The following is a 13,889-nucleotide window of genomic DNA, read 5'->3' on the forward strand; positions in this document are numbered from 1 at the left end:
TGGCTCTTGGACTGTGACTTTTCTCTGCAGCTGGCTGTTCTTTAGTGCATGGCCTGCCTGCTCAGAAGGAGAACAGGAGAGAGGTAACCTCTCTCCTGTTCAAGGCAAGGAAAGGCCTCATATGCCATGTGTTCCTTTTCAGCAGAGGGATGGTTTCTGAGTCCAGACGCAGCTTCTGGAACATCCCTAGGCTCGGGCAGTTACTTTCCAGGTTAGTGCCACAGGAGAACTGCAGCTAATGCCTCTGCCTGAAGATAGGGTGGGTGTCTGGCTTTCCTGGGAAGAGCCCTTCACACCTGGCGAGCTCCACCCCACTTGAAGCCTGGACACTTGGTTATTTTATCTCCTTTTTACTCTTCAAGTAATACACATTCTTAGTTGAATAAATGAGTACAGGTAAGTGAAGAGAAGAAGAGGTGGAAGAAAAGAAATGGCTAAAACTCAGAGAAGCCTGGAGAAGCTGTTCTTGTCCTTTTCTTCCTTCTGTTTACCTGTTTCATCTACTCCTTTTTCTTTTTTAAAGATTTTATTTATTTATTTGAGAGAGCGTGAGAGCGAGCGAGCACAAATTGGGCAGCAGAGAGGCAGAGGGAGAAGCAGGCTCCCTGGCAAGCAGGGAGCCCGATTTGGGGGCTCAATCCCAGAACCCTGAGATCACAACCCGAGCAGAGGGCAGCTGCTTAACCGACTGAGCTACCCAGGCACCCTACTCTTTTTCTCTTATATCCTCTTATTACTTCCCTTTCAGCCCTTAATGTCTTACTATCGTCCCTTCTGCCATTTCAATAATTTGAATTATTCCCCTCCAATCCTGTTCTGTCTTAGGGCTTTGAACCTTCTCTCCATTGCCCCCCTGCCTTTGTGCTACTTCCTAACTGCAGTTAGATGATAACACCACCTTAGTAGCCTCTGCTTCACATCCTCTCGGATTTGCTGACCGGCAAACGGAAGATAGCGTCTTTTCTAGTGGCTCCCACAATTCCCTAGGGACGCAGATTTAGGTCACATGCTTATCTCTGAACCAATGACTGGCCAGAGAATACGATGTTTTGATTGGTTACCTCTGGGCCACTCCCCAAGCCCTGGAGGTGGGGGCGAACCCTCATCCAGCCCACAGGAGCTAAAGGAGGGAGGGGCTACCATGGGGGGATGGGAGGAAGCTGGGGGTCGGGTTGGGCGCAGTGGGGTGGTGGGGAGATCGGGAGCTGCGGAGAGCGGGGAGAGGTAGATCCTCACCTGAAAATTAGTCTCTGTTTGGGGAATAATATCCTGGGAATCTCTATCTCAGAAAAACATTGAAATGTTTTTTGCATAGACAGAAGAACTATGACAGAATAGATTATGGGAAGATTTTGCTTTCAAGTGTAGTGAGTGCCAGAATCATACTGGAGGTGTGACTAAATAAATCATGTCAAATGGACATAAATCTGAAGGGTACACCTTAGTTTGTTTACTACTACGTTTTTTTTTTTTCTTTAAAGAAAAAAACGCTCATGTGTCTTAACCTAGTCTTCATTTCCAACCAAATTCTCACCGTTAAAAACAATTTCACTATTAAGGAGAACTTTTTCAGTGCCAGGTCCTGCCCTACACCCTTGACATTTTATTTTAATCCTCCTAGGACTCTGCAGAGTAGCCGATTCATCCCATTTCAGGGATGAGGAAACTGAGGCCGAGGGAGGGTGTATAATTTTTCCCAGAGCAACACAACTAGTGGCTCTCACCACAGGATTCAAGCCCAGGTTGTATCGGCCAGAGTATCATTCTCTGCTAAGAAAACATCCCATTCCCTAAACTAGTGTTTGGTTGTGTTTTGGAGGGATTTTAGTGCTCAGAGTGCTTTTGCACCTTCAGAAGTCAAAGATTTAGTTGCTTTTGAACATCTCAAAGGCCACAGGGACAGAAATAGCACTACACGGACAAGGGATTTAAAAGAAGAAATCTAAAATTTCAGATATTGTATAGGCCAAAGGATGCACGAATTGGGTCTTTTAATATGGATTAAAGGATGCCACACCTAGGTTTTCCAAAAGAACCTCTTCCCTTTTGTTGTACCTGGACTGGTGAGGCGTGCGTGGGGTTCATGAAAGCATTCTGATGCCATCTCTTGGTCGGGACAAGGGCTTGGAAATTGAAATGCACGAGAAGGGGCACCTGAGTGGCTCAGTGGGTTAAGCCTCTGCCTTCAGCTCAGGTCAATATCTCAGGATCCTGGGATCGAGCCCCACATCGGGCTCTCTGCTTAGCAGGGAGCCTGCTTCCCCCTCTCTCTGCCTGCTTCTCTGTCTACTTGTTAACTCTCTCTCTCTGTCAAATAAATAAATAAAATATTAAAAAAAAAAAAAAGAAAGAAATGCACGAGAAGGGAGCACCCAGGGAGAGCATCTTAGAGTCTCTTCTCTTTGTACCTCCACGTGTATCTGTGGGCTGGTTTTCTTTTAATTTTTGCTCTACATCTCTAATGTTATTTGGCTTCCTGAAACTCTCAGTCACAAGATTTCAGGTTTGCAGTGATAGTTTCTGTTACCATCTTATCTGCTTCCAGAGTCCCTTTCCTGTTACAGAAATTCAGAGCAGGAAAGATGATGCTTTCCTCCCCCCAACAGGTGAGTCACCAAGAAAATGTTTGGGTCCTCCGAAGGTGATGGTTCCACTCCAAGTTGGTGAATGCCATGAGCAAACAAAGCTCTGTTTGTAACCCTGTCAGATAATAATCTGGGATGTGTTCTCTGTTCCGTACAGGAAATAAGAGGTGGGTGATCCCATTTGGTGGAATTTGGCAGTCTTCTCTTTCGTCAGTATCCCTTATTTTGTTACTCATATTTTAACAGAAAGAAAAGAGGTCTTTTAGAAGACTGTGAAACCCATATTTTGATTGGTGTAAGGAAGGAAGTGTGGGATGTGTCCAGAGGGCAGACCGTTCATCTGTGTGGCTGGAGTGAAGGGGGCGTGGTGGTCAGGAGGAGGTCAGGGCCAGTTTTTAGGGAGGGCACTGAAGGTTCATCTGAGGGGTTTCAGCTTTATTTTCAAAGCAGCGGGAGCCAAGGGCTTTTGGGGTGGTGGAGCAGAACTGTGTTTCAGGGAGAACAATTTATTAACAATATGTGAAACAGAATGGAATATAGAGCGAGTGGAGGCAGGGAGACCTGAGAGAGGTCCTCTAGAGTCTGCCAGGCTGAAGCAGGAAGGCAGGCATTAGCATTTGGAGAGTGTCGGATGGAAAAGATGGCATCTGAGGATGCTACTATAGAGACAGAAGTTACAGGATCAGAGGGCATATGGAAGCCACAGGCGGTGCCAAGATTTCCACATGGAGAGGAGGGTAGTGCCGTGTGCAGAGGTAGGAAGAAGATGGAGGAAGCATGTCACGAGCACACTATGAAGGCGCACACATGAGCTGTTTGTTTCCACAATATCAGCTGTATTGGATCATAAAGCAAAGTTAATTCACAATTCTAAAGCAGGTTCAGAATTCCAAACTCAGTGACAATTCACCATGTGGCTGAACTTGGCTTCTTACGCGGCACACAGCAGGACAGAAGACAAGCCATATAACATGCAAGCTAACAGAAGGGCGCAGGAAGTGAACGCACCAAACGCAAAGTCAGTTCCGGGGGAGCGCAGCTGAGATGAGGTCTCAGCTGGTCCGGGTCAGCTCAGGCACTCACCGCTTCTGATGTTAGAGCAGGGAAGGCTTTTGGTTCTGTTCGGAGATCAGTTGGGCAGAGCCTTTAGTGGAACTTGCCTTTTTAAAGTGGTCAGACGTAGAGGGGTCAGGCCTGGAGAGTCTGACAATTTGCTGCCCAAATCCTCCCCCTTTTTAAAGGGATTGAATCAGTTTGGGGTCTCTGAGACCTCCTCTGGTTCTGCTCCTTATCAGTTCTGGGGCGTCAGCTAATGTGGGTGCCCACGATATCCCCTGGCTGCAGTACGTTAACTGCTTGTGTCATTGCAGGACACAGGCCCCTGCTTGGCTTGAGACACTCCATGTTGCCCTCTAGGAAGCACAAGTTTAAAAGAAGGGACCATGAAACCCCTTTGGGACATACTAAGTTTGGGGGATCGATGAGATAGATAAGTGGGGTTGCTTAGATAGAAGGCAACTGGATATGTGTACCTACAACTCAGAGGCTCAAACTATTAGCTAAGTTTTTATTTTTTTAAGATTTATTTTTTTTGAGAGAGAGTGTGTGCGAGGGGAGGGGGAGAGAAAGACTCTCAAGCAGACTCCCTGCTGAGCACAGAGCCTGACGTGGGGCTCATCTCATGGCCCGAGATCACAACCTAAATCAAGAGTCGGAAGCTTAACCAACGGAGCTACCCAAGCGCCCCATTAAACTATTAGCTATGATTTTAGCCCATGCCTGCACCGAGGGTTTGGTCGGAGCCATAACTCTGGATGAGGATATGAGAGGTCTCTAAGGGAGCAATCAAAAGTAAGGGGAACTGGGCAAGTCCTTGAAGAATGCTGATTTAGGGAATGGGAGGAAGGAGTTAGAGAAATAGTCCATCTGGAAAAGAACAGCCGTCTGTGAAGCTGAGGAAGAGTTTTAAGAAGGGGGTGGGAAGCAGTATCCAGTTTGGTAAAGGGGCAGAGAAGGCTGAGGACGGGAGCTGCTGATCCCTGAGAGAATGCTTACAGGACAGTGGTGGGGGTCGAAACCAAATGACAGAACACTGAAAAGTAAGTGGCTATAATTAATGCCACCGAATTGTACATTTATTTTTTAAAGATTTTCTTTACTTGACAGAGAAAGAGAGAGAGTGACAGAGCACAAGCAGGGCAGGGCATAGGAGGAGGCAGAGGCAGAGGGAGAGGAAGAAGCAGGCATGTGGGGCTCGATCCCAGGACCCTGGGACCATGATCTGAGCTGAAGGCAGTTGCTTAACCCACTGAGGTGCCCACCCAGGTGCCCCTGAATCGTACATTTAAAAATGATTAAAATGGCAAACTTTGTGTCACCTTTTACCACAAAAAAACATGTAAGTGGGCAAAAAATGTAAACATTGAAAAAAATCATCTCTTCTCACCAGTGGCCTGAGATGATCTCTGAAAACGGCTCTCTGTTCACTTGACCCAGAAAATCCTACAAAATCATACAAACCAAAAGGTTCAAATCTTCATGTTCACTTTAAGAACACACGTGAAACTGCCCAGGCCATCAAGGGTACGTGTATCGGAAAAGCCACCGGGTCTCTGAAGGACATCACTTTGTGGAAGTGTGTGCCATTGTGTCACGACAATGGTGGAGTGGGTAAGGTGTGCCCAGCCAAATAGCGGGGCTGGACATAGGGTCAGTGGCCCAAATTGAGTGCTGAATTGTTACTGCACATGCTGAAAAATACAGAGAGTACTGCTGCACTCAAGGGGCTAGATGTAGATTCTCTGGTCTTCGAGCACATCTAGGTGAACAAAGCCCCATGGTGAGGTGTAGAATTTACAGGGCTCAGGGTCGGATTAACCCTTATGTGAGCTCTCCCTGCCATACTGAGCTGGTCCTTATTGGAAAAGTGCAGACCATTCCTAAATCAGAACAGAAGGTTGCAGAGAAGAAAAAGATACCCCAAAAGAAAGTGAAGAAACAAAACTTAGGGTCCCAGAGTAAATTCTGCATAAAATACATGCCAAAAAAAAAAGTCATACTATTCTCGACACTTCTCTCTATGCTCGAAAGAAACTGATTTAAAAAGTAAGCAGGAAAAAATTAAGTGGTAATTCATGAATGGAGGTAACAAATACAGATTCGTTTTGAGAGAGATCAGTAGCTCAATGTAGAAAGAAAAGGAAGGATGGCCCAGCTTGAAAGGGCAATGGGATAGAAAGAATTTATTTTTCTTTTGATGCGGCAACTTGACCATGTTTCTAGGTTGAGTGTAAGGATCCAGAGGCAGGGGGAGAATAAAGATGAGGGGTGGGTTGAATGATGGCACCCAAAAAGGTATGTCCACATTGTAACCACTGGAACTGGGAATGCGACCTTATTTGGAAAGAGGGTCTTCCCAGATGTAATGAAAGGATCCTGAGATAAGATCATCTGGATTCTCCAGTGGGCTGGAAATCCAATGACAAGTACTTTTGCAATAGACACGAGAGAAAATACAAAAAGACTAGGAGGAGGCCATATGAAGACAAAGACAGAGATGGGAGGGGTGTAGCTACAAGGCAGGGATGCCTGGTACCACCAGAAGCTGGAAGGGGCAAGGAAGGAATCTTCCCCAAAGCCCCTGGAGGGAGCATGACCCTGCCAACACCTCGATTTCAGACGTCTGCCCTCCAGAACTATGAGAGAATACATTTCTATTGTTTTTTTAAAATTATGTTCAGTTAGCCACTGTATAGTACATCATTAGTTTTCAATGTGGTGTTCAACGATTCATTAGTTACCTATAACAACTAGTGCACATCCCAACACGTGCCCTCCTTAATACCCGTCACCCTGTTACCCCTTCCCTCCGATACCCTCAGTTCGTTTCCTGGGGTCCATAGCCTTTCATGGTTCCTCTCCCTCTCTGATTTCTCCCCTTTTGGATTTCCTTCCCTTCCCCTGTGGTCCTCTGTGCTCTTGCTTATGTTCCACATATGAGTGAGACAATGTGGTGATTGTTTTAAGCTGCCATGTCGGTGGGCATTTGTTCCAGCAGCCTGGGACATGAACGCAGGAGGAGGTGGGAGGTATTTGGCCAGCCTGGGGTCCTGAAACAGACCTGGGGCTGTACCCTGGGCATCTAGTGTTCTGTGTCCCCCCAGGGCCAGCACAACCAGGTGCTTGGTTATGAGCTTAGAAACTTTGGCCTCAAATAAACAGAAATTGCAGGATTTCATTTACAGGTGTAATTTCCCTTTGCCTTCATTTTTTTCCTCTTTCACTCAGTTTCAGAAAACCAACAAAGGTTTCAGTGCTCAGGTCTTTCTCTTTCACTTTGTGTCTTTGAAGGTATGGCAGTGGAGCCAGCGTGAGCTCCAGAGGTCTCTAGGGGAAATCTTCCCTGCGAGCTCACACCTTGTGCTCATCTGCACAGGCCCAGGTGACTGGGAGTCTGTGACTGAGCAGGGCACCAGGTGGCAAAGGGAGAAGCTCCAGAGAGGCCTGGAGATGGGTCTGCCCCTCACAACTGGGACGTACAGTAGTTCCTGATTTCAGCCATGCCCATCCTTCCGAATTCCAGCCCTGGTGGGCCTTCCTGGGGGGCCAGGCTCCCCAGGGACAGACATGTCTGCCTTCCCACCAAACCCTCCGCGTCATCCTGGTGGAGACGGGGAGATGAGTGTGGGCTAGGATCCCCCTCCAGTACCCACGTGGGTACTATTTTGAGGCCTGAAGGAGGTGGGGCGGGGCTGACACGCTGCCTTTCCTCCCTCCCCCCCACTGAACTTGCCTGCTCCCCACAGATCCTGGAAGTCTGGCATTGGGAGCTTTCAAAGTCTGAGGAGAGGACTTTAGTGGCAGGGCTGGGGAGTGTCTGGCAGCTGCCTCAGTTTTCTTGTGGCGACAGTGATAGGTGGCCACAGACATGACTGGTGGGTAGGGTGGCCCATGGGGAGAGCACAGCTCCGACGGGGTCCTCCATCACCAATTCAGTCATTCCCCAGCCTCTCAGCCTCTTGTGGTCATGGTCTACCCCCATCCCCCGCCACAGCAATGCATTGAGTCCTTCTCTTCTCTCTCACTTGGCTCCTCTCTCTCCTTTCCTTCTCATTCCTGTTGCTCAGGTGTCCCTATCTGGAACCTCTGGTGTTTATCCCCTCCCTGGTGTGACTACTGCGTGCTCAGCTCTCTGGGTCTTTGAGTCTGCCCATGGCACGCAGGGCACGTCACAGGCTCCTGGGCCACCACTCTGTGGCCTCTGGAACTTGGTCCCCATGACAGCTTCTGATCTCTGTGCAAACCTCCCACTCTGGGCTGCTGTTTCCTCAACACATGGCTCTGGGTTCTTGCTTGTTCTGTTTCCTCCACCTGGCATGGTGTCGCCACTGATCTAACCGTGCCTTTCGTCTAAGACCCGGCTTTCCTACTTTCTTCACAAAGCCCTTTCCACTTAAGCAGTCCACAGTGCCTTCCCTTTCCTGTGAAAATTTCTGGTTTGGGAATACTGTCATCCCCCGTTCCTCTCACTTTTCTTCTGCCACTGATAGTTTTCATGGATGTGTGTTCGCTCTCATTCTCTCCTTCATGCATTTGTTCAGAAACAAATACCACGGAGCAACTATGTGCCAGGCCTTTGAATATAATGAGGAGTAAAACCTAGGCCCTACCTTCTAGGAGGTTCGGGTGTGGTGTGTGTGCTGGGTGTGTCTCCCACTGGCTCTTCCACATCCCTCTGCTGACCTGTTTATGCCTGAGAGGCTGACCTATGTGGGGCCATCTACAGGCCCCCTCGGTCCCCAGCTTCCGGCGGGCTCTGCTGGTGGAGATCCCCTGCGAGGCGGGTGGGGGGCTCTTGCTCCCCTGGCTCCTTGCTATGGAATTGCCCTCGTAGGCGTTGTCACTGCTTTTTCTCTTTAGATCTAGTAGTGGTTGGTTGCCTTCAATCCTTGGGCAAGGGGTGGTACCTGTGCCCACTGTCACTGGCCCCATGCCTTTGCACTGTCCATCCTGGTGGCTTCTGCACACCCCGCCCACACCTCTGTGGGTGGCCCCTGAGGTCTGTGCCCCCCAAGTGTTTGCACCCTGCCCTAACCGGGTGGAAAGCCTTTCCCCCGGGGAGGCTGGAAGAGGCAGCTCATAGTCGGAGGACAGGAGAGACTGCCAACATGGTGTCAGGTCTGCCCATCAGACTCTAGTACATGGAGTGAATGCCCAATATCTTTTGCTTTTATGTTTCTAAAGGAAATGTACCCTTTCCCACTGAACCCACACTACTTCCCACGTGGAGCATTTCATCGTGCAAGAATACCAAAATAATTAAAAATTTTTTAAAAACATGCTTTACTGAGGAGTTTCTGGCTAAGGTCTCTGAATGTGTGCCCCAAGGGCTCCAGGGCAGGACTCCAGCTGGGCGGTGGAAGACTTGCTGTCCTCACGTGGGTGGCAATTGCTAGAACAGGGACTGTTTCGTTTCATTAGTGGAGCAAAGCATGCTGTCAGCGGGCAGCAGTAGCCATGGGACAAGACGCAACCAAATCGGACTCCGAAACATCCTGTCCTAGCCTCAGCCCACTTGCCCTGTGGGGGTTTTCCGGAGGCAGGATGGTAATCAGATAAGGAGGGCCCCTTTGAAGAGGAATTCTGTCAAAGTTGATCTAACAAGTTCCAGACATTCAGCTGTCCCCCAAACTGCCCCAAACACTGTTTGCTACAAAGCGGGGTCCAGGATCCAGAGGGACCATCTTGGACTTCGCCCACGAGTTTAGTTTTTGAAGTGCCTTCGGGATGGCCAGTTATCTCTAGGGTGAGCGTGAGAGCCAGATCCCAAAGCATCTTATGGTCTGCGGGAGCTTTAACACCCTGCTTAAGGACAATTCAATAGAAAGAAAAGACTGTTCAGCTGGAGGAGATGTATCGAAGAAGCAAACGTTTCTTAAACCCCACTCATTCATGTGCAACCTCAAGCCACAACTGGATTCAATTACCACGTGGAAAGAAAGGCATTTTCTCATAAAGCTGCTCTGTTTCCATGCCTGGCTGCGAGCTGGGTCAGTCATGACAAAGACAAGCCTGTGTGTTGTTTTTGGTTGTTTTTCTTTTCAAGCCCTTCCACCGGTACTGCCAGGCCCCAGACCGTTTGGATCAGTTCTGTGGGGGCCAGTTTACTTGTTTTGGCTTTCAGCCTCTCTGTCCAGCGTTGATGACAGAGGAGCGCTAAGCCAGTGTCCTGGGTGACCACTGGAATGGAGGGGATACACGGCATGATTCCGCGGTTGCCCGGTGCCTGCCTGCCCCCCAGAGAACAGCACTGGAGGGGAAGGTCAACGTTTTATGGGAGGAGAGAGGGGAGATTGTAAGGGACTTGCAAGGGGCCTCGGTACATCAGCCTGAGTGTATCTGTTCTCAAATATTCACAATGATAACTGGCAAATAACTGGCTCCCTGGGGGCTCTGTGCTACCTGGTCTGCAGAGCTTTACCATGAACTCCTTAGTCCTCCCAACAATCCTCTGAAGCAGGTACTGTCATTATCCCCACTTGCAGAAGGGAAAACCGAGGCACAGAGAGGTGATGTAATTTGCCCCAGCTGATGCAATCAGTAAATCGCTCCGAGCCTGTGCTCTTTCTTGTTCACAACATTGTCCCAAGGTATGCTGCAGAAATTTTACACCACGAATGGCATTTATTTAACCACTAAACTTATTCATTGTTCATTATTCTTAACTCATTCCTACAGTATTCTCACTTCATTCTTTTCCTTGACATAGCTAAAAGACCCATTTGTATTGTTAGATGTGCATTTACAATAACCAGACTGGGAGATCCGTTTGGCCCATCCTGCCTTGGGTAGACCAGGAATGATTTGTAAGGAAAGTCAGCGGGCTTTCATAGATGCTCTTGCACACAGGGAGGCTGAGAACCAGCTCACGCAGCTGTCTGCTCAGCAGCCCAGGCTTCCGGCACGGGCTTGGCTCTCCGATAGGAAAATCCAGGCCTTCCAACCTGGAATGAACGTAGGTAGAGCCATCAGCTAAATTCCTTGTGGAAGTTGCCAACTGGTCGCCTATCGCATCCCAATTCACCTTTCATTACTTGCTCTGCAATAATGGACCAGGACCCTCTGCGTGGCTCTGCTTTGCCAGCTAGTGTGGTGTGCAGTTCTGTCAGTAGACGGGTATGTTGGGAGAGGCTGGGGCTTCTCTGTCTGGTTCTGGCGGGCTTGCCTTGGCACGCTCCTGTGGCCTGCGTGGCTCTTTCTGCCCTGCCAGCTGGCCGGCCACAATGGGGCCTTCCTGTGGGCAGCTTCCTGGGGCCATCCCTGTGAACGATTCCGGCTGGAACCCCCACAGGAGGGTCACAATGGAGTGCCAAAGGTGGGCTACCTCTCATTGGATGTCTTCCCTGGCACCCCATTGGAAAGCTCGGTCATGATTTCTAGGACATGGTATCTTGTTCAATGGATGGCTTCCTCGCTACTCCAGACAGCGGGTCTCTGGAAAGTCTCACCAGTGCATCCCCTTATGAACTCTTTCAGAGCGCCATGGCTGTACCCTCTCCAATAAGGTCTAGATCTCAGTCTTAGGAAGAGGTGGCCTCTTCCTGAATGTTCTGTCTTAGTCACAAGGGCAACAGCTATTCTCTGTGCCTGTTATTCCTGTTTTCTGTAGAGCAGTCTTTACTTTTACTAGCCAATCTCTTGTACTCCAATTCCCCGTTAATAGTTCCTTATAGTTAACTTCCCTTGTAGATTACTGTGTGGTTTCTGTCTCCTGTTTACACTGTAATATATTTACCATAACATATATATTTTTTTAGTCTGCCATTTTAAATAAAGTTGTATCTCTTCTATGGAAAAACATGTAAAAATTCATGGAGCATTGGAAACAACATAAAAACATTTTCACTATAAATTTACTAATAAGTAACAAATTAATAAGTTAGAAAAATCTGTATCTTTTATTAGTTCTCAGCCCTCTATCTGCATGACCAGTTGTAACCCTGGTGCACAATTGAGTCTGTGATCTATGTTTATCAGTTTGACATGGGTTTACGTAAGCAGTTGGATGTGATCCCATAAGCCACATGGACCCAGAGTCCACAGAGGCTTGCATTTGTCATCAGCCATGGCAAGATCAGATTCCATTTTTTTTTTTTTTAGATGTTAAAGTTTGCTAAAATTTGCTTAGCTGGATCCTAATTGGTGGAGACTTGGGTTGGTCCCTGCTTTTCCATATTACAAAAACTACAGCTTAAAATATCTTTGTTGGACTTGTGTCAACCCTAGCTAAGTTTTTCTCCTGTCTCCCCCTTTCTCTTCTCTTAACAGCTGAGCTCACACATTTCCCCACTAGTAGACAAGAGATTATAGGGAAAGGAATGAGAAATACAGGAAGAATGTCTGCCCATGTTGGAGCTTTTTAGGGAAGTAAAGGCTCCAAGAAGCAATAGGTTGTATTCTGGAGGTATCTTTTGTCCAGAATAGAGCCAGTATCAGAGGTAGGGGACAATAATTGGTTTGGTGGGGGGGGGGGGGGTGTGGGGGATGGGGGGACTAAGTATTGGGAAGAGAGTCATTCCAGAGACCAAGACTGTCTTTTCTTGAGTGTCTCATTTTATAACTTGTGACTAATGCATTAGTCATACTGAGCACGTGGAAACTGCACAATATATACTAGAAAAACATTTAGTTCTCAAGAATAGCCTCAAAATCAGACAATACTTGAAGTAATTGAGAGTGGGAAGCACATTGTGATTACTGCTCTCTGACATTTTAAACCACCAATAACTCAATTGTTTCCTGAATTCCCAGGGAGTCAGAGAACACCAAAAACCCTCTTTGTCACTCAACTAAGTAAATGTTAAACTCCTGCTTAAATCTTTTTTTTCCTTCACAGAAAAGCATTCCTGGTATGATGCCCAGAAGGAGGCTTAAGCATAGCATCCTTCATATTGTTCATTTTTTCCTTCATATATCATGTTTATCTAAAAATGATTTATTCCACACTCATTCTTTTTTTTTTTTAAAGATTTTATTTATTTATTTGATAGAGATCACAAGTAGGCAGAGAGGCAGGCAGAGAAAGAGAGGGAAGCAGGCTCCTTGCTGAGCAGAGAGCCCGATGCAGCTCGATCCCAGGACCCTGAGATCATGACCCAACCCCCTGAGCCAGGCACCTCTTCCACACTCATTCTTAAAAGCAGCTTTTGCCACACATGCATTTCTGGGTTCTTTTCTCTTATCACTTTGAAGATATTATTCTACCTGTTTTCTGGTTTCCATTTTTCTTGACGCATTTATAGGTTTCTTTGTCAGTGATCTGCCTTTTCTCCCCCTTGTTGCCTTCAACAACAGGGGGATCTTCTTTTTGAGTTTAGCATTCTGCAGTTTGACTAGATGTGTCTTAGTACAGATTTAATTTTTTTTTTAATCCTGCATAGTCTCTGTTGTGCTCCCCTCTCTGTGGATTCCTATCACTCATCAGTGCTGGACTTTCTCATTCATTATCTCTTTGAATAATGCCTTTCACCTATTGTCCCTAGTCTTTTCTGGGGCTCTTAGGATCAGCATGAGAATGAGTTAGAATGAGTTAGAACTCATTCTGTCCTCCATGTCTTCACCCCTCTTTAATATGCTTTCTGTCTCTCTGTGTTGTATTCTGGGTAATTTCTTCAGACACACGGGTTCCCTGATTCTCTTTTCAGCTGTGTCTTAGGTATTGTTTACTCCAGCCACTGAGTTGTTAATTTCAACAATTATATTTTTCATTTAAAAATGTTTTACTTAGCTCTTTTCCAAATCTGCCTGGTCATATTTCATATATAGTATTTAAAAATTTGTATTTGATAATTCCAGTACCAAAGTCTTGGAAGCATGAATTTGTGCTTTCTGCTTTCTCTTACCTGTTGTGGTTTATTTTCTTGCTGTTTGGTGATGTTTGATTCTGAACTCATTTTCTTGATCTGTGGGAGTGCTGAGGGCCTAAATCAGAGTTACTTATTCTGAAAGAGTTTTTGGTTTGGTTCCTCCAGGACTCAAATGACGATATAGCCCCATGGATGGTTAGATTTTAAACCAGGACTTGAGTTTGGCTTCTGCACCTTGCAATGGGCCCAGGACTTAGGGTTTGATTTGGTCCTGTACTCACCTTACCACCCTTGCTCGACTTTCAGCTCTCTACTCATTTCTTTGGACTCTGGAGGGTTCCCTTGCTCTCTGCAGGCCCCACATTAAAAATGACATTGTGGGGGCACCTGGGTGGCTCAGTGGATTAAGCCGCTGCCTTCGGCTCAGGTCATGATCTCA

The 13,889-nt window shown here is 47.2% G+C and overlaps 1 pseudogene; it reads left to right on the top strand.

The window, feature by feature from the left end:
- Nucleotides 1-5,071: 5,071 nt before the first annotated feature.
- Nucleotides 5,072-12,518, top strand: LOC123942096 (annotated as a pseudogene).
- The last annotated feature ends 1,371 nt before the right edge of the window (nucleotides 12,519-13,889 follow it).

This window comes from Meles meles, chromosome 5 (genome assembly GCF_922984935.1).
Source record: "Meles meles chromosome 5, mMelMel3.1 paternal haplotype, whole genome shotgun sequence".
NCBI classification, from domain to species: Eukaryota; Metazoa; Chordata; class Mammalia; order Carnivora; family Mustelidae; genus Meles; species Meles meles.